The sequence below is a fragment of the Pogona vitticeps genome, chromosome 3 (assembly GCF_051106095.1).
Source record: "Pogona vitticeps strain Pit_001003342236 chromosome 3, PviZW2.1, whole genome shotgun sequence".
NCBI classification, from domain to species: Eukaryota; Metazoa; Chordata; class Lepidosauria; order Squamata; family Agamidae; genus Pogona; species Pogona vitticeps.
Genome location: NC_135785.1, coordinates 173669628 through 173686272, shown reverse-complemented (window position 1 = coordinate 173686272; position 16645 = coordinate 173669628). Strand labels below are relative to the sequence as shown.

The 16645-nt window shown below is 41.7% G+C and overlaps 1 protein-coding gene across 2 annotated transcripts in view; it reads right to left on the bottom strand.

Annotated features, from left to right (window-relative positions):
* CNGA3 (cyclic nucleotide gated channel subunit alpha 3) overlaps positions 1–6583 on the bottom strand; it is a 57746-nt gene extending 51163 nt beyond the window's left edge. For both annotated transcript variants that reach the window (XM_020809552.3, XM_072994448.2), the window contains exon 1: positions 6463–6583. The gene's annotated coding sequence lies outside the window, so the exon portion shown is untranslated. The remainder of the gene's footprint in view (positions 1–6462) is intronic.
* Between the last annotated feature and the right edge of the window lie 10062 nt (positions 6584–16645).

Genomic DNA, 16645 nt, shown 5'->3' with positions numbered 1-16645 from the left:
GCACCCTCATGCTTGTGGGTCGGTGTGTTGCGCTCGCAAGCAAGCGTATTGAGCTCGCGGAGGGGCGTGTCATGCTTGCAGGTGGGCGTGTTGCACTTGCATGTGGGCCAACATGCCCCTCCACGAGCACGACACGTCCACCCATGAGCACAACACACACACCCATGAGTGCAATATACCCACCATCCGTGCATGGGGGGCAGAGAGCTGTCTCCGCGGCCCAGTTCCAGGAAGCCCACCGACCAGCACCGGGCCACGGACTAGGGGTTGGGGACCCTGTTTTGGTAGACCATCAAAAAGACTGAAGGTTGGGAAGCTAGAAGATAGAAAAGATCTTCAAGAGTAAGAATCTAGAATCACTGGAGGGCAAAATCATCCATACTGCGATATTGTTGATTTATATCCATAGACATGAAAACTGGACAATGACAAAAGCTGACAAGAGAAAAAAAAGACTCATTTGAAATGTGATGTTAGAAGACAGTTTTATAGACATCATGGACCAGATAATTGGGTGTTTTGCCAAATTAAGCCTGAACTCTCTCTGGAAGCAAAAATAATTAAAATGAGGCTATCATATTTGGGGAACATCAGATGAAGAGAACATTCACTGGAAAAGACAATAATGTTAGGAAGAATGAAAGGCATCAGGAAAAGAAGAGGACTTCATATATTAAATGCAAACATCCTTATGTTTGCAAGAGCTGAGCAAGGCTATTAATGATAGCACATTTTGAAAATCACAAACTCATACAGTAGGATCTCCATAAATTAAAAGTGACTTGACATTACTTAACAACAACAGAGAACCATACCATGTGGACTATCCTCTGTGTTATATATGTTATTTCTATGGATGTGGAAACGTTCACATTTGGACACTGTCAGCAACTTTACAGGAATCAACAAGATGTGAATGAACAGGTGTGCTGACTTTGTGAGATCTTTTTTTAAAAAAAAAATTAAGTGTGAGAAGATCTTTGGGCAATCCCAGATGAAGCATTTTTCATATTTTCAAAACTCAAGGCCAAGCATAGTATGATCCTGATTACACTTTATTTATTTATTTATTTATTTATTTATTTATTTATTTATTTATTTATTTATTTATTTATTTATTTATTTATTTATTTATTTATTTATTTATTTATTTATTTATTTATTTGTTTGTTTGTTTGTTTGTTTGTTTGTTTGTTTATTTATTTATTTATTTATTTATTTATTTATTTATTTATTTATTTATTTATTTATTTATATAAAAGAATACTTCACTGGCACCATTTCATTTATTGCTAAGCTTTCAACGTGTAAATCTCACACTGAGCTTTGAGTCTGAATGGATGAGTTTTGTTACAAGTGTGTGAGCAGCTAAAGCATGGGTGCCTTAATCTGACCTAGGATTAACACAGGAGCCTCTTTTTAATTCCAGTAATCTCCTTGATCTCTATGAAGAATTCAGGTCCAGCCCCAAATATTTTGCTGGCTGAAGCAGAGAAGCAATTGTCATCTTCACCTCCCTCAAATCAAGGTTTATGCTATCCAAAACTAGCCCCCTTATTTTGGCACTTGAGCGGATAAAATCCCACAAGCAGCAAAAACACAGCAATCCCCCCCCCCCAAAAAAAAGTAACCAAGATGTTTCGCCTTTCCAAGACACCCTACATCTTCTGCTTAGGGCAACACCTTCACTCTGCCTAATAGCAGAGCTGGCTCTGAGAGAAATAATAAAGAGCAATTTCAAGCATGCACATATTATCTTCCTTCACTCTGGGTTGGATTTAGGGTTTGTGTTCCATGGAAAAAATAGTTCCATGCATAGAAAGTGTATCTGACCAATTTCTACAGATCTTTCTTTTCTGGCCCCAATGCACAACAACGTGTCTCAATCAGGAGAAGAACTGCAGGGTCTGCTGTGAAGAGGATGTGGTGGGGAAAAACTGAACTTCCACTAGCTTAGTAGTACATATATACATTTTGAGCCAGTCCACTGAATATCTACAGCTATCCTCTGTGTACTTAAAATTAGAAGCAAGGGCTTCTAGGTCAGATGGCATGATCTTTAGGCGTATGTTCTGTGCATAGCCATCTTCCTTTGTAAATCCTGTTCACTTATTTATCACTGGACATATTTCAGTCTAGATACCAAATGTGCAAGTACAACAGCCACATGACTAATTCAACAAAAACTTCCTTCTTTCAATTGGCTAACTAATGGCAGGCACAATTGTCCATAGTTAAAATGTTTTTAAACCACACCCAAAAGGCTTGAGGAGGGCCATTCAAATTTGGCACATCCCGGGGTCAATTTTCTCTCCTGTATCCTCCAGACCACTGCAAATGCAAACAAACAAACAAACAAAACCACCCAACAACAAGAAGTAAAACAAAAAACAGCAGCTGTAAATCTATGGCCAGAATCCTACTGGATATTTACACGTACATACATACATACAATCATGGAAGTTGTGGCATATCAATCATGCGCTTGATCACATACCTGATTGCACACTTCCATGCTACTCACATTCCATTCAATAATATTTGTCTCATTTCCAAGTTTGAAAGATTGGTGTTTGCATGTGCACTTTTTAAATACTGTAGTGCTGTGATCAATTTCAAAAGTGAACTGCTACTCCCAGAAGCTTCTTTTTTGTTGGAAATAAAAAGAGGGCAAGGAGGACTGGGGGCAATATGTGGCCTCAGAGGTACACATTGCCCATGGTTACCGAGCCCTGCACCAGAACTTCTAAAACCTGAGTCACAGGTGATGTAGGGGTTCATCACTCAGAAACCTCAGCCAGTATGGCCAATGGTGAGTAGTGGTAGTAGAAGTAATTTTTGAACTGCAGAGCTATTTTGGAGCAGGTTGTCAAACAATATCTCAAGATCCAAAGTTAGAAATCATTGGCTGAGAGTGGAAAGGAAAAGGACACAATTTATCGCCAATACAGTGGTGTCTCGCATTACGACATTAATTCGTTCCAGCGAAATCACTGTAGAACGAAAACATTGTAATGCGAAATTAAAAAGCCCATAGAAACGCATTAAAACCCAATTAATATGTTCCTATGGGCTTGAAACTCACCATCCAGCGAAGATCCTCCATAGCGTGTCCATTTTCGCTGCCCGTGCAGTGAGGAATCCGTCCCAGAAAAGAGCGGGGAGCCATTTGCGATCGCAAAAAGTTTGTCATAATGTGATTTCATCCTTAAACGGGGCGCTCGTCTTGCGAGGCACCCCTGTACTCATAAATACTCAGCTATCCAGCAAACAGCAACAGAGCATGGACAGAGCTCCTACTCCAGTCCTCTGAAGATGCCAACCACAGAGACTGGCGAAACGTCAGAAAGAACAACCTTGAGAACATGGCCCAAGAGCCCAAAAAACCAACAACAACCATTAGATCCCAGCCGTGAAAGCCTTCGTGAATACAAATTGTCAAGCTCTTTGGGAGAGCCTCTTGAACTGTTCTGAGGACAGCCGTGGGTCTGTAGCTTCCAACTGTCTAGACAGGCAAAAAGGAAAGAAGGAAGGCTGCCTATTTGCTTTCCGAAGAACCAGGTGTCCTCTTGTTCATCTTATTTGCTACTCTCACTGGTCACACTGACTAGAACTGTCAGGAATTCAAGCTAGAAAACATCTGAGGACCATTTTCTCCAGATGTTCCCCAACCCCCTCCTTCTAAAATCTGAATTTTATGAGGTAAGATTTTTCACTGTTGCATCCCCTAACACTCACTGGTGGCACTTATCTACAAGGCCAAAGCGTGGATTTGTCAGTGACAGACATTCATTCCTCCTTTTCTCTAGAATTCTCCTTACTGGAAGATCAAACTGACATCTACATTCCACTGACCTACCTTCACTCTCAGTCAGACATTAGAGAGAAGAAAGGGAAGGTGTGAAGTCCACCCTCCTGACATTGGTTTGGAAGCAAAACTCTACTGTTCAGTTGCTTCTGTAGCTGGCAACAACCTCTGCTCCAAAACAGATGGAGAGCAGGATGGCATGATTAGCAACCAGAAGTTGCTGGTGTTAGCAGCAGGGCATTCAGTGATTGGTTACAAGCTGGAGTGGCGGAAGATGCATTTTGCCAGGTTCTCTCTCTCCCTCTCTCTCTCTCCAGCAAACTGTTAATTTAAAAATGACTTTAGTGAAGAAAACTGGAACAGAGAGATGCAGGAAAATTAGAGGAGCAGCTCTAAGGAGGAGACCTCATGCAGCGGCGGTAAAAAAAAGAACTGAGGTGCCTGGAAGGATGGGAGAAGGGAGGTCCTATTCAGATTAGCATAAAGTTCTAGAATATTCCGGAAATCTCTGCGCAGGCATGGAGCTAACCCATTAGTGTGCATTCACAGAGACCATGAAGAAGAATCCACCCCCACCAAGCCATTACCATGGGATAAAGACCATTCTGGCAGTGCCAACACAGTACAGTCCCTTTATCTCCCCATGCCATAATCTTTACCCACAGCATCCCTTTCACAGCCACCTTGCTGGGTGGAAGAGTTGAATGGAGTAAGGCTCTCCCATGCCTGTCTCCTGATTTTGTGTATATCCCTGCTGCTGACTGAGACCTCCTGGCCCTCTCTCTATACACTGATGGTATACTTGTCATTTCAACAGGCAGCACAAATGCTTCTTATATTGCTGGGATTAATGGAAGCAGTGCATGGTGCTCAGGAGGCCCTACTGGGCTTTCCTTCAGCAACATCCCAGAATTGCAGCTTCTTTCTTTTGTTCTGTTCATCCAATTGAAGTTATTGGGAAGGGATCAGTCGAGATCTCTGTGGTTCCATTTAGTCATCTGCATAAACTTACCTGGGTCTTTATTTTTTACATAGTCATAGTGTACTTTTTGCCTTCAATCTTTGATTATGCTTCTAAATACTATGCACATAAATAAAGTTATTGTCCAAGTTCCTGAGATCCACTGTAACATTACTTTTCTTTACAATTCTACATTGTGTGTGTGTAAGCTATGATAAGGGAAGTGTACAAAAACCTAAGCAACCATGAGTCTAGGAAACGTCAACATTGCCAGTCATAGAAACATTTGACCTTTTTCAAGTAGTTCTGCTTCTTCTGTGTACCAGACATGTGTCTTAAGAAAGCCTGTAGCTTCTGCTGTTGTTTTCTGTCTGTTCCCCTACTTGAATTTAAGTAACAGACATCAGAACCTTAAATGTTTAACCCTAAAGTCATGGATAATTTCTCAGAGAATGATACACCTGCAAGTAAAACTTTGCTTGTTTCCAAGCTTACTGAATGCCCATTTCAGCTGCTAAGTTCTTTAAGTAATTAATAACGTTATTTTTTAAAAAAAAATTAAAGTGAAACATTTTAGGGGACAAAAGAATAATGTTGGTAAAAATAACATAAGAAAAATAGTAGCGATAATAATAATTGCCTGCCATCGAGTTAATTCTGACTTATGGTGACCCTTTTCAAAGTTCTCTAGGCATGGAATACTTAGAAGCAGTTTATGATTCTCTTTTCCCTGGGGTTGCTATGGGACTGCCCAACTTGCCCAAAGCTATATAGGCTGCCTCTGCTTGTAGGAGGCACTGTGGGGAATTGAACTCCCACCTAAACTTGCTGAGATATTCAGCCATCTAATATGAGAGAAACGACCTTCCAAAAGATCAGATTCCAAAGAGGGTGTCCAATTGCTAGAGGGGCTAATAGTCTGAATTATTTGTCGAAACTAATAACTGACACAGAAAGAAGGGCCATAAGCAAGTCCCCTTCCTGGCTAAGGACCAGCAGGAGGGAGGGGCCTGCAAGGGAGCCCCCCCCGTCCCTGGGAGGAGGCACTGCGTGGCAGCCCCAGTGCCTGTCGCATTAAGATTACAGAGAGAACTCAAGAGTAAGGCCGGCTAAAAGGAAAAGCAGCTCTAGGCTTTTGCTATCCTGTTAAAGACTTTACAAGGATCAAAATGTGAAGCAATTGGCTTGCTCTGGGCACATTTCTGGACACACCCAAGCAAAGGACCGAGATGTTCTGGCTGTCTCAGGAAGGGGGCTGCATATTGAGAGGCTTATCAACCAACGTTTGGGTTCATAAAATAAAAGAAGGATGGAGGCACAAGCCGCTTGGGAGGGAGTCATGCCTACGCTAGGCTTTTACACTATTCCTACAGGCGCAGGTGCCGTTGATCTATAGATGAGAGAAAGGCAAAGTCTGCACATGTTCAGAGACAAAAGATTTCTGTTTTGTTGTGCCAGACGTTCCAAGTCCTAGCCATAACCCCGAAACTCGGCATCATGGGGGTTCCCGGTGTTCGTCTAATACTTCTACCATGTGAATCACCCTATTATTTAAGAAAAAGCGCTCGTCCTATCTCCCCGCTGTTTTCCCTCTTCAAAATCTCTGCCTGCCCCAGCGTCCAATCTCTCTCTCTGGCCTGCGCTGAGAAACCTTTTCACTTCGGAGAGAGAGAGTTGGCGGCAAGTTTCCTACCTGCTCCTCTTCGGTGCGCGGAGATCGCGGGATAGCGTAACCATGGCCTCTGGGAAGGATCGATGGCCGGAGGAGAAACCCCGCTTTCCGCCAAGAGAGAAGGCGCCAGGCGGAACCCTTCAGAGGCGCCCTGTGGCCGCGAGTCCCGCCGGATACATCCCGAGGACCAGGATACTTCCCGCGCTCGCAATCTTTGCCGGTCCCCTGGAAGCAGCTACGCGAGAGCCCCCTTCCCCTGAGTCCCTCACAAGAGAAACGCGCCTCTTCCTTCGGGGAGCCGGGCTCTCCGGTGCCCTTCGGCTCTGGGCGGCTTCCCTCGTTCTCTGGAAGAGAAGGGCGAAAGGTTGCGGGTGCCTCTGAAGAGTTGCGCCCGGTTCAGCACCAGCGGTCGTGGGCAGCTCCGAGCGGGAGGCACCGACGGGGAAACCGGATTTAGAACGGCGGCAGCCTCCGCTCCTCCGTCCCCGTGTCGCCGCTCCTCTCTTCTCCTCTCTTGACACCGAGCGCGCCTTTCCCCCCCTCCTCCTCCTCCCTCTCTTGCGCCTTAATCTGCCTCAGGAGGAACCGAGAGCGCAGGACAAGCTGCCCGCTCCTCAAGGCTGCCGCCGTCCTGCACTCGGAGCGCTGGCTCCCGCAGTCAGCGAGCAAACCTCCGCTGTCCCCTCGTCTCCCGCCCCTCAGCGCGCGCACACACTCCCCAGGCCACCCTTCTGAGGTCAGGGTGGCAGCCTCCACACTTACTTAGAGAACGGATGCAGTGACGAGGAGGTCAGGGTTTGCCACACACAAAAAAGGCCGTGCCTTCTCCAAGCCACTGCAGAGGGAATGGCCGACAAGCGCCCTTAAACCAGTTTGTAGGTTTGGTTAAGGTGCTGTTGACCATTGTTTCATTCAGTATGGACAAGCTAATTCATCAATGAGCCACCCAACTGCACTGAATGGGTAGTTGTTCCCAAGTATGGTTCTTAGGTGAGAGGACTTACCTCAGCCACATTTGCAAATGTGTAATGTTTTGTTTTTTCATCTTTTTCTGGCATTCATACTTTTCATATACTCACCTGCAAAACTTCTGGGAGATCTTTCAGAAGAACAACTATTTTGAGTAACACCATACAGTACTTCGACTAAGCTTATGACCTACATTCATAATTCTGGTGATAAACTTAAGTTGGATAATGTGGGGGAAAGGAATGTATCTGGAATTCAGTTTTCAGAATGTCTCAACAAGTTCTTCCTCAGACCCTATGGATAAAATCCAGTTGCTTAGCATAGTAAGTTGCAACCAGAGTAGGCCCACTCAATCAGTGGAACTTACAAAGGAATTGAGTCACCAAATCCCCACTTATTCAATAGGCCTAATCTAGTTGTAACCTACTACATTTAGGCAGCAGGATCTCAGCTGTGAAACAGTCAGATGATTTTCTATTCTTTCCTGTTCTTTGCACTTCAGCCATCAAGAAGCCATAACCGCTTCACTTTTACATGACACTCAGCTTTCTTTTCTATAATCTCTAATATTCTGTGTAACTAATCTCTGTACAATAGGTACTCACGCCTGATCATTTGGTACACTAGCTAGGCCTAATGAGAGTCAATGTCCAGAAATATCTAGAGAGCTACAAGTCTGTCACCCATCCTTTAGATTCATGTTATTCTACCTCACAAAAGCCAACAAAGATCCAACTATCTTGGCTTCTCTTTCTGAGGCAATAAAAACTAGATAAAAAACTCCTGCAAAGAATCAAAGGTTCTCAGATTCCATGCATAGTAATTTCCAGCACAGCTAGACAGATACTTGGTCCCACGACTGAAAGTGACAGCTAGAATAATGGATTCAGACTTGGCCTGATCTGAAACCAAATCCTTCTGGTTCAAGATCTGAATATTTAAGGCAGCAATCACCAGCTTAGCAATTATTTTATAATCATACAAATCATACCCAGCATCAAGAGACAGATTCAGCCACTGGACTCAGCTTTTCTCCTTTACTTACTTACAGGTTTATTTCTACATGACTCAGCAACACAAAGCATTCTTTGGGTACCTGAAAGATAAAAATGAAAAACATGAAGTATTAAAAGAGTATTTAAAAAAACCATATCATAAAATGTTAAAATATATACAGCAGAATAGAAACAAAATAAAACCAGTGACAGAAAAGAATGGTAGTGTAAGGAATTTCAAAAGCACTGTAATTAACAAGGCTGGGAAAATAAAAGTGGCTTCACCTGTGCTGAAAAGACTGCAATGTAGGTAACAGGCAAGCTCTTCAGAGAGTGTATTCCACCACTGGCATGCCACCACTAGAAAGGCCCTCTCCTTGGTGCCTGTTCACCTCACCTACAGCTCTGTCTTAGCTTGTTAACATATCCATAGGCATCCTTCAGTCTCAAGAGACTATGGTAACATGCTCTGTATCAAGAAGTGTCCTCTCCAGAGCATGAAGCCTGGGTAAAATAGTATGGAGGATAGGCTGTTACCCAAGCAGCAAATCCCCCCTCTCCATGTTGTTAATGATGGTTCCCTGCAGTATTTTTCTGCTATGTGTAGTAAGGAAGGCTAGCTCAAGACATTTTGCTGCGTGAGGCAAAGAAAAAGCAGTCTCCCCACTTCACAAGCCCAAAGTGTGATACCCTAACCCAATCAAATTATTCCAGAGCTCAATTTTTTTTAAACCCTCAAAAGTGTCAAAAATTATAATCATAATAAATGTAGTGATGAACAATTTGCTGCCCTTTCATGATCCACTCATCTCCAAACTTGCTTCCTGAATTGGCCACATTATTATGCCAAATTGAACAGCTGGCCCTGATATGGAATGCAAATAGTTGTCTCCATCACATAATACAGCAATTGAAGGCACATGAGAAATCTTGGATTTCTACTTTTGTAAACAAAACAGAAGCTTGTTCTAAACTTTGTTTTGAAATATGTAATGGAACCAACCATGGATTAGGTTCTTCTATAATTCTGGTGTTTGTTAGATTCCAGTTGAAGAACTATTGCTAGATAGCTAGCAATAATAAGGAAGGAGATTTCGTAATCTTCATCACGTACTTCACTCAAATGTGCTGTGACAGATTCATTGACCTCAGGCCTGTGGTGGACACTACTTGAAAATCAGTTCTGGATTTTCAAGAGATGATTCATGCCTTTATACACAAACTAAATCTAATTCATATCCAAGAGTGAATGAAATTGTCGTAAGAGGAGTGTTGTATCTCTGAAAATGACATTTGATATTCAGTCATTTAAAAGTGAAACTACATTGCAATTCTATTCATGTCTACTCAGAAGTAAGTCAAATTCAGTGGGGCTTAGTACTAGGTAAATGTGTGTAACTGTGCTTAACATTGCAATGTGATAAAAAAATTTGCATGGAAAATTTACTTTCCTGAATTACTGTTCCCAAAACACCTTATCTATAAAATCTGCTGATGGCATTAAATAATAAGAAGAATTCACACTATCTATAAGGAGTTTTGGGTGGGGATGATTATTATTTTTCTTAATTAGCTCTCTCTTCTTGATTGCTGCACCATTTATTCCTTCAACAGTTCACTGCAAGGGAGGTGTTGTTAAATTGTGCTCTTAGGCTCTTTTTGAACTCAGGCTTCATAACTGACATCTTGACACGAGGAAAATAATCATGAGAAAAACTAAATAACTGAATCATGTTTTTTCCCTCATAGTCAAGCAACCTGCCAGTTCTTTATCAGAACTGCTCATTTTAACAAAGCTTCCACAGTTTGTGGTAGGTATATTAATTTGCATCAGTAATTACTTTTAGAGAAAAGAACCATCAGTCCTGGTTGTTGTCAGCACTTCCAGAAGGACTAATTGACAGTTAGAAGTTGATGTTGTGCATCTTTCCTTCATAGAAGCACACAGTGTCTAATTAACGTGGCAAAAGTACCAATTTTACATACTAATGCAGCTAATGATAAAGAGAAAATAAAATTTTGGTAACCTTTTTTCTTTTCCTTTACCTTTAGCCATGTTTGGGAAATGCCATGACAGACAAGATAATTCAAACAATGATAGAACACATTTTACCTGTCTTAAGTTTGGAACTTCTTAGTTGTGCATCTGGAATCCAGCATGATACATCAGGAATGGATACGGGCAGAAGACAGATCTGGATCTATAGGTGGATTTCTGGGTTATTTGCAGTAGATCAGCAAAGATTTGAAATATCCATACTTCAACAATACCATCAACAAAATTACTCCAGACTCCCAAATATTATAGTGAAAAAATGAAGGAAGATTAGGAATATTAGGAATGGATTTTAAAAAAAAGAACAACTGTGAGTTTAGTTCTTGTGAGCAAAAATCACATCCTTGGATTACAAATTATTTAATTCCATTTGCATGGTTTTCCTACGAGGTATCACTTAGGGGATCTTAGGGTTCTAGTGAAAAACACAAAGGAGATTCCACATTCCAGGTAGTTTGCTTTGGATATGCTCAGAAGCTGGTGTCTGGAATATGTGGCAAAGACCACTTTACATGAAATACTATTTATCAGAGGAATTGCATCTGGAGATACAGAGATAAAGAGAAGCCACTACATTTAGCTATATATCTATGGAATTATAAAGTGAGCAGACTGAGGGAAAGAGGAAGTGAAGTCACATTGAGAATATCAGCTGTAAACAAAGAAGAGATAAATCAGAGGAACAAAAACTGAGAACCCTTTCGGTGATCCAAGCTAACTTTCTCCACCACTTTTCCCCTCTCTAATCACACAGTCTTCAGTGGAGTCCACTTGGCTACAGTTAACTTCTAGTATTTTGCCACATTTTGTATGTAATGTCATAATGAGGCTACTCAGTGTGGTGTAGTGGATAGAGTGACAAATTAGGACTCAGAAGGCCTGGGTTCAAATCCTCATTTAGCCATGGAAGCTCACTGGGGAAGTGGAACTGGTAAAACTTTAACTATCTCACTTACCTTGAAACCCCTATTATTATACGTTGGTTCTGAATTCACAGCACATAACAACATATTAAGCCATTATGAACATAATAGGGTATACTCCCAATTAAACATTCATAAGATTGTGTTGTAAGCTATGTGCATGGATCGTTGAAATCAGAGATGTTGGACAACAATCAATCACCATCATCCCTGGTCATTGGCCATACTGGATAGGGATGATAGAAATTGTAGTTAATCTAAAGCCATAGATTCTCAGTCCCTGATATCAATGAATTTGGGTTGGCTCCACCAAGTTACACTCTGTGCTAAATAAAACTACCCTCTGCCAGAACCTTGAAAGTTAATATGCATGTAACAATCAATGAGGTTCAATGATCTGATTCTTTCTGAAGCCATGAAGGTCATCCCTTTCTAGATCAAAATAGACCATAACAGTTCTAATTGTGTTACGTGAGAAATTCAATTTACCATTGGAAAAAATTATAGCACATGTTTTGGGGAGTTATTTACTGTAGCTTGCTCATTGATCATAACTAGATGTGAGAAAAAGTTAAATTATAATGAGATACAATTAAGATGAGTAAATTTTTTTCTTAGCATCCTGACTTTCAGAAGTCACTTTTGTTTCAATGTGCTAATCAAAATGCCATAGGCATCAAAAATCTTCAAAGTAGTGGTGCCTCGCTAGATAATGATAATCCATTCTACTGAAATTGCTGTTTAGTGAAATCATTGTCTAGCAAAAAGCATTTCCCCATTGGAATGCATTGAAGCCTGTTTAATGCATTCCAATGGGGAAGAATCGTTGTTGTCTAGCGAAGATCGGCCATAGGAAAGCCGCTTTGTGAACCACCGACCAGCTGTTTAAATCGCTGTCCTGCAAAGCTTAGGTCCCGAAAACACCTGTTTTGGAAGCACGGAGGAAGCTGTCAAAATTGTCCTCTAGCAAAAATCGGTTTGCAAAGCAGGGACCAAACATTGTCCAGTGAAATTCCCCCCTAGGAATCACTGTTTTGCGAACCACTATAGTGATCGCAAAAAGTCAATGTCTAGCGAAAAAACTGTCATGCGGGGTAACTGTGTAGCGAAGCACCATTGTAAGTGTTCCCAGATAATACGAAAAGAAAAGATGGGGAAGAGAGGGAGGGGAACCCACAGTGTTGAGTCAATACTAGAGCAAGTGCCAGCTTTCTTCTGCGGTTTCTCCTGCCCTGCATGATCTCCTGTCCCTACAGAGCTCATTTTTAATGTTATCATTAGAGCACAGCTTGGAAAAGCTACTTTTATGGACTGCTATGCCCGGCATTGTCTGCTCAGCATGGCAACACTTTGAAAGACGTGGAACAACCGCAGCTACAGTTCCCAGAAAAAAGGCAGGTAATGTGTTGTGATCTGATATATACCTACCCTGAGGTTAAGTCCCTCTGGCATTAATATCTGAGTAAACTTGTGCCAGACTACCCTCCCATTGCACTTTTTAAAAGCTCAATGAGTGGAGAAATTAAGTATTACTTTTTACAATAAAAGGAATGATCAAAAGTGGATATCTAACTGAGACAGGGTGATGCATAGAGTGCAGGGCAATATTCTTTGGAGCCTGGGAATGTTTTTTTGGGGGGGCAGGGGCATGCTCTGACACTATCTAAATCCCACAGGCAGCATCATCATGCATCAGAAAGAGACCTGTTTAGGCTCTGACTAGACATGGGGACGAATATAAAAATGAATCACAAGATCAGTTAAATATCCCTGATTCATCAGATATTTGTTGCTTCATATTCTTGGGGTCTAGAGATCCCAACGAATAGGAAGCAACAAATATAGCCCTTTTATATTCATCCCTCCGTTCCCTATCTGCTTATGCCCCCCTGGATCAGCTGTTTCTCGGAGGCATAAGCAGAGAAGGGTTTTCCCTTGGGGGGGCTTAGCAAGAGGAGGGGGAAAGGAATCAAAGTAATCCTGCAGCTGCAGCTGCACAATCGCTTTGATCCTTGCTTTCCCTCTTTTTGCTATGCCCCAGGGCATAGCAAGAGGAGAAAAAGGAGGGGAAAAAAGACCAAACAAATGATGAATATGTCACGGGGGGGGGGGGCAGTTTGTGGTTCCTGGGTCATCAGATTTGACGACCCACGAATCAAGATGAAGCGACCCACGAATCAAGATGAAGCGCCCACCTCTAGCTCTGACACAAAGTCTATTGAGGTATCAAACAGGTAAAACAGCTGATGCCTCTCTCTAGTTTATAAGCCATCATGATAATGGAAATGGCAAACATTTTTTAAAAAATGATTTGCAGAACAATTGGTGAGTAGCTATACGCACTGTTGCTCTACAAAACTGTTAATTTTCAGATAACAAGCTGCCCTGAAGGTAAATGTTGTTCCATGGTTACAATAAACCCTGGATACAATAGCAGGGGAGCCAGCAGAGAAAACAAAAAGCAGGAAAAAAATATTGTACCGATCACAGTGGCAAGAGTTAACCATCTCTCTGACTTAATACAATCCACCTTCCCTTCCTTCCTCCCAAAACATAAAAAAGAGGCCCTCGACAAGCTAAATGCAGGCACCTCTACAGATAAGGAAAAATTGCTTATGGGCTGATGAATGTAGCTGACAAGCAGATTAACATAAAAATAGTTCGTGAATAGATAGATATTCAGACTCAATCCACCTCAGAGTTAGGAAATGAAACATTCTAACCACAGTCATGGCAGTTTAGTGCACCAAACAGGCCGAGGAACCAAGTTATTATAAAACAGAACGTTGTTCTTCTGAAGACTGGATGAATAATGGCAAAATGCCTTGCATCAGCATATATGCAATGGTATTTTGAAATGTGAGAAGGCTTCTAAGGGAAATATTCTGTGCATGTTTTTTGATGTGATAAGGAGGGGGAGATTATCCGTTACTGTGATTGATGGGTGTCGTTAGCTGGTCTTTTTTGTGCAATGATCCCTGGCCCTTGTGGCTGGGTAGAGTTCATTGACCTTTTACAGGATGTATTTTTCAATATCGGGAGCCAGGCTGCGTTTAGTTTTAGGCCTTCTTTCTTTTTGTTGAAATTCTGTTGATGTTTATGGATTTCAATGGCTTCCCTGTGCAGTCTAACATAGTGGTTGCTGGTGTGGTCCAGTACTTCAGTAGACATGGTCTAGAGGGGCGGGGTATAAATTTAATAAATAAATAAATAAATTTCATGTCCAGCCTGTTTTAGGGCATGTTCAGCTACTGCTGATTTTTCCTGTTGTTTCCTGATTTTTCCTGTTGTTTCTTTGATTCTGGTGTGAATGCTGCGTTTTGTGGTTCCAATATATACCTGTCCACAACTGCAAGGTATCCGGTATACTCCTGTAGTGGTAAGGGGGTCCCTTTTGTCCTTTGCTGACTATAACATTTGTTGTATTTTTGTGGTGGGTCTGAATACTGTTTGTAGGCTGTATTTTTTCAAAAGTTTCCCCATGCGGTCCGTGACTCCTTTGATGTATGGCAGAAATACTTTATTTGTGGGTGGCTGTTTTTCCTCTTCAGTTTGGTGTTGTTTTCTTTTGATTTCATTCTTGGAATATCCATTCGCCTGTAGGGCCCAATTCAGATGGTTGAGTTCGGTGCTGAGAAACTGAGCTTCACAGTTTTCTGTAGACCTTGTCTGTGTCCCAATAGGAGGTCAGAGGAAAAGTATGAAAGAATGTTAGCAAATGGTACCGTAAGCTAATAGGTCTGTATTGTTTCTAGCTGGAGAGGTTTTGTTTTATATGCTTGTGTACAATGTTAGTCAGAGTTGGGAGTTAAGTTAGAACTATAAGTTGAGTTTGGGAGGAAGGATGAATGTGGTCTGTTTGTGATGATGTCATGAACAAAATGTGGACTTCTTAGAATTTATGCCAAAGTGTTACCCAAAGTTTGAGAACAGTTCCCCTAAGTCCCGGGTTCAAACCCTGACAGGAGACCAGATACGGATGAGCCATCTGAGATACAATTCAATTTTATTCAAGGAATAAATCAGCTGGGGATCCGCCTCCAGGGAATAGCCAGGTGCAGTGGCACAAACCTGTAATCTAGTTACTTGGGAGGCTGATGCTGGCAGATCACTTGAACTCAGGAGTTCTGGGCTGCACTGAGCTATGCCAGTTGCGTGTCCACACTACGTTCAGCATCAAATGGAAGGATTATACAGAGAGGAAATAACAGTGAAAGTTTCTGAATTCTATAAAGAACAGCAAAGCCTTCTGATATATATATACCAAAAAAGCTATAGTTGAAACAGTTTTCACATTTTATCTTTACCTGTTCATTGAACATTTTATTCCTTTCTGGTTAAAAAAATAAAAATTTACAAACCCTGCTTATCTTTTTATAGACTGAGTCACTGCTATGTCATATGGTTGATATACTGTACTAAAATAAACAAGGCTGTTTTTGGCCGGGGGGGTGGGGTTTAAGGCCAGCATGACATCAATGCTTAGCTGTCACAAAATTACAGCAGCAACGTTAATGTTGCCTATCTGTCTGGGAGTATCTGAGAGAGAAAAAAATCTGTGCTCATAAGTTTCCTTGGTAACCCCAAACTTAGTGCAGGGATTTGGGGGGGGGGCTGTTTGAAAGTGGTATACACAAGTAAGCAAATTGTGTGAGCACCTCAACCCCTGGTCAAGACTCCAGTATTTGTCCTTGGCTGTTTCATCAGGCTCATTAACAAACAGCCCTGCAGAAACCACATGAGAGAACCAAGAATGTACTGTTATTTTTCATCCATAAGGACTCCATCTTCCTCACTAGGCAATGTTTGCATGCTGATTATAGGAGTCTGTGTTTGATGATGATAAACTAAAACAATCTTGGCTGTTCTGACAATTAGTTTTCTTGATTCGCCTTTATTTTATTTGCACTACTGCTGCCCATGGTATCTTCCTAGGGCAGCCTTGTGAATTGGAGGTGGGAGTCAAAGTGATACCGTTCAGGTTTTTACCTGAAGGCTCCTCTCCAGAAATTAGCACAAGGGAGCATTTGAGCTGTGTGGTCCCACAGGAGTCACTAGAACTTTTGAACATCTTTATGAAGCTGCTGTGTGAAGTCATCCAGGGATTTGGAGTATGCACTATTTCTCTTTGTTATCAGAACTGGGTGAGGCTGTGGAATTAATGGAATAAGTAACATACAGGATCAATAAACCAAATAAGACATTAGTTGACAAAATACTGCAGGTTGGTTATTTCCAATCTAGGAAGCTGGAGTATTATT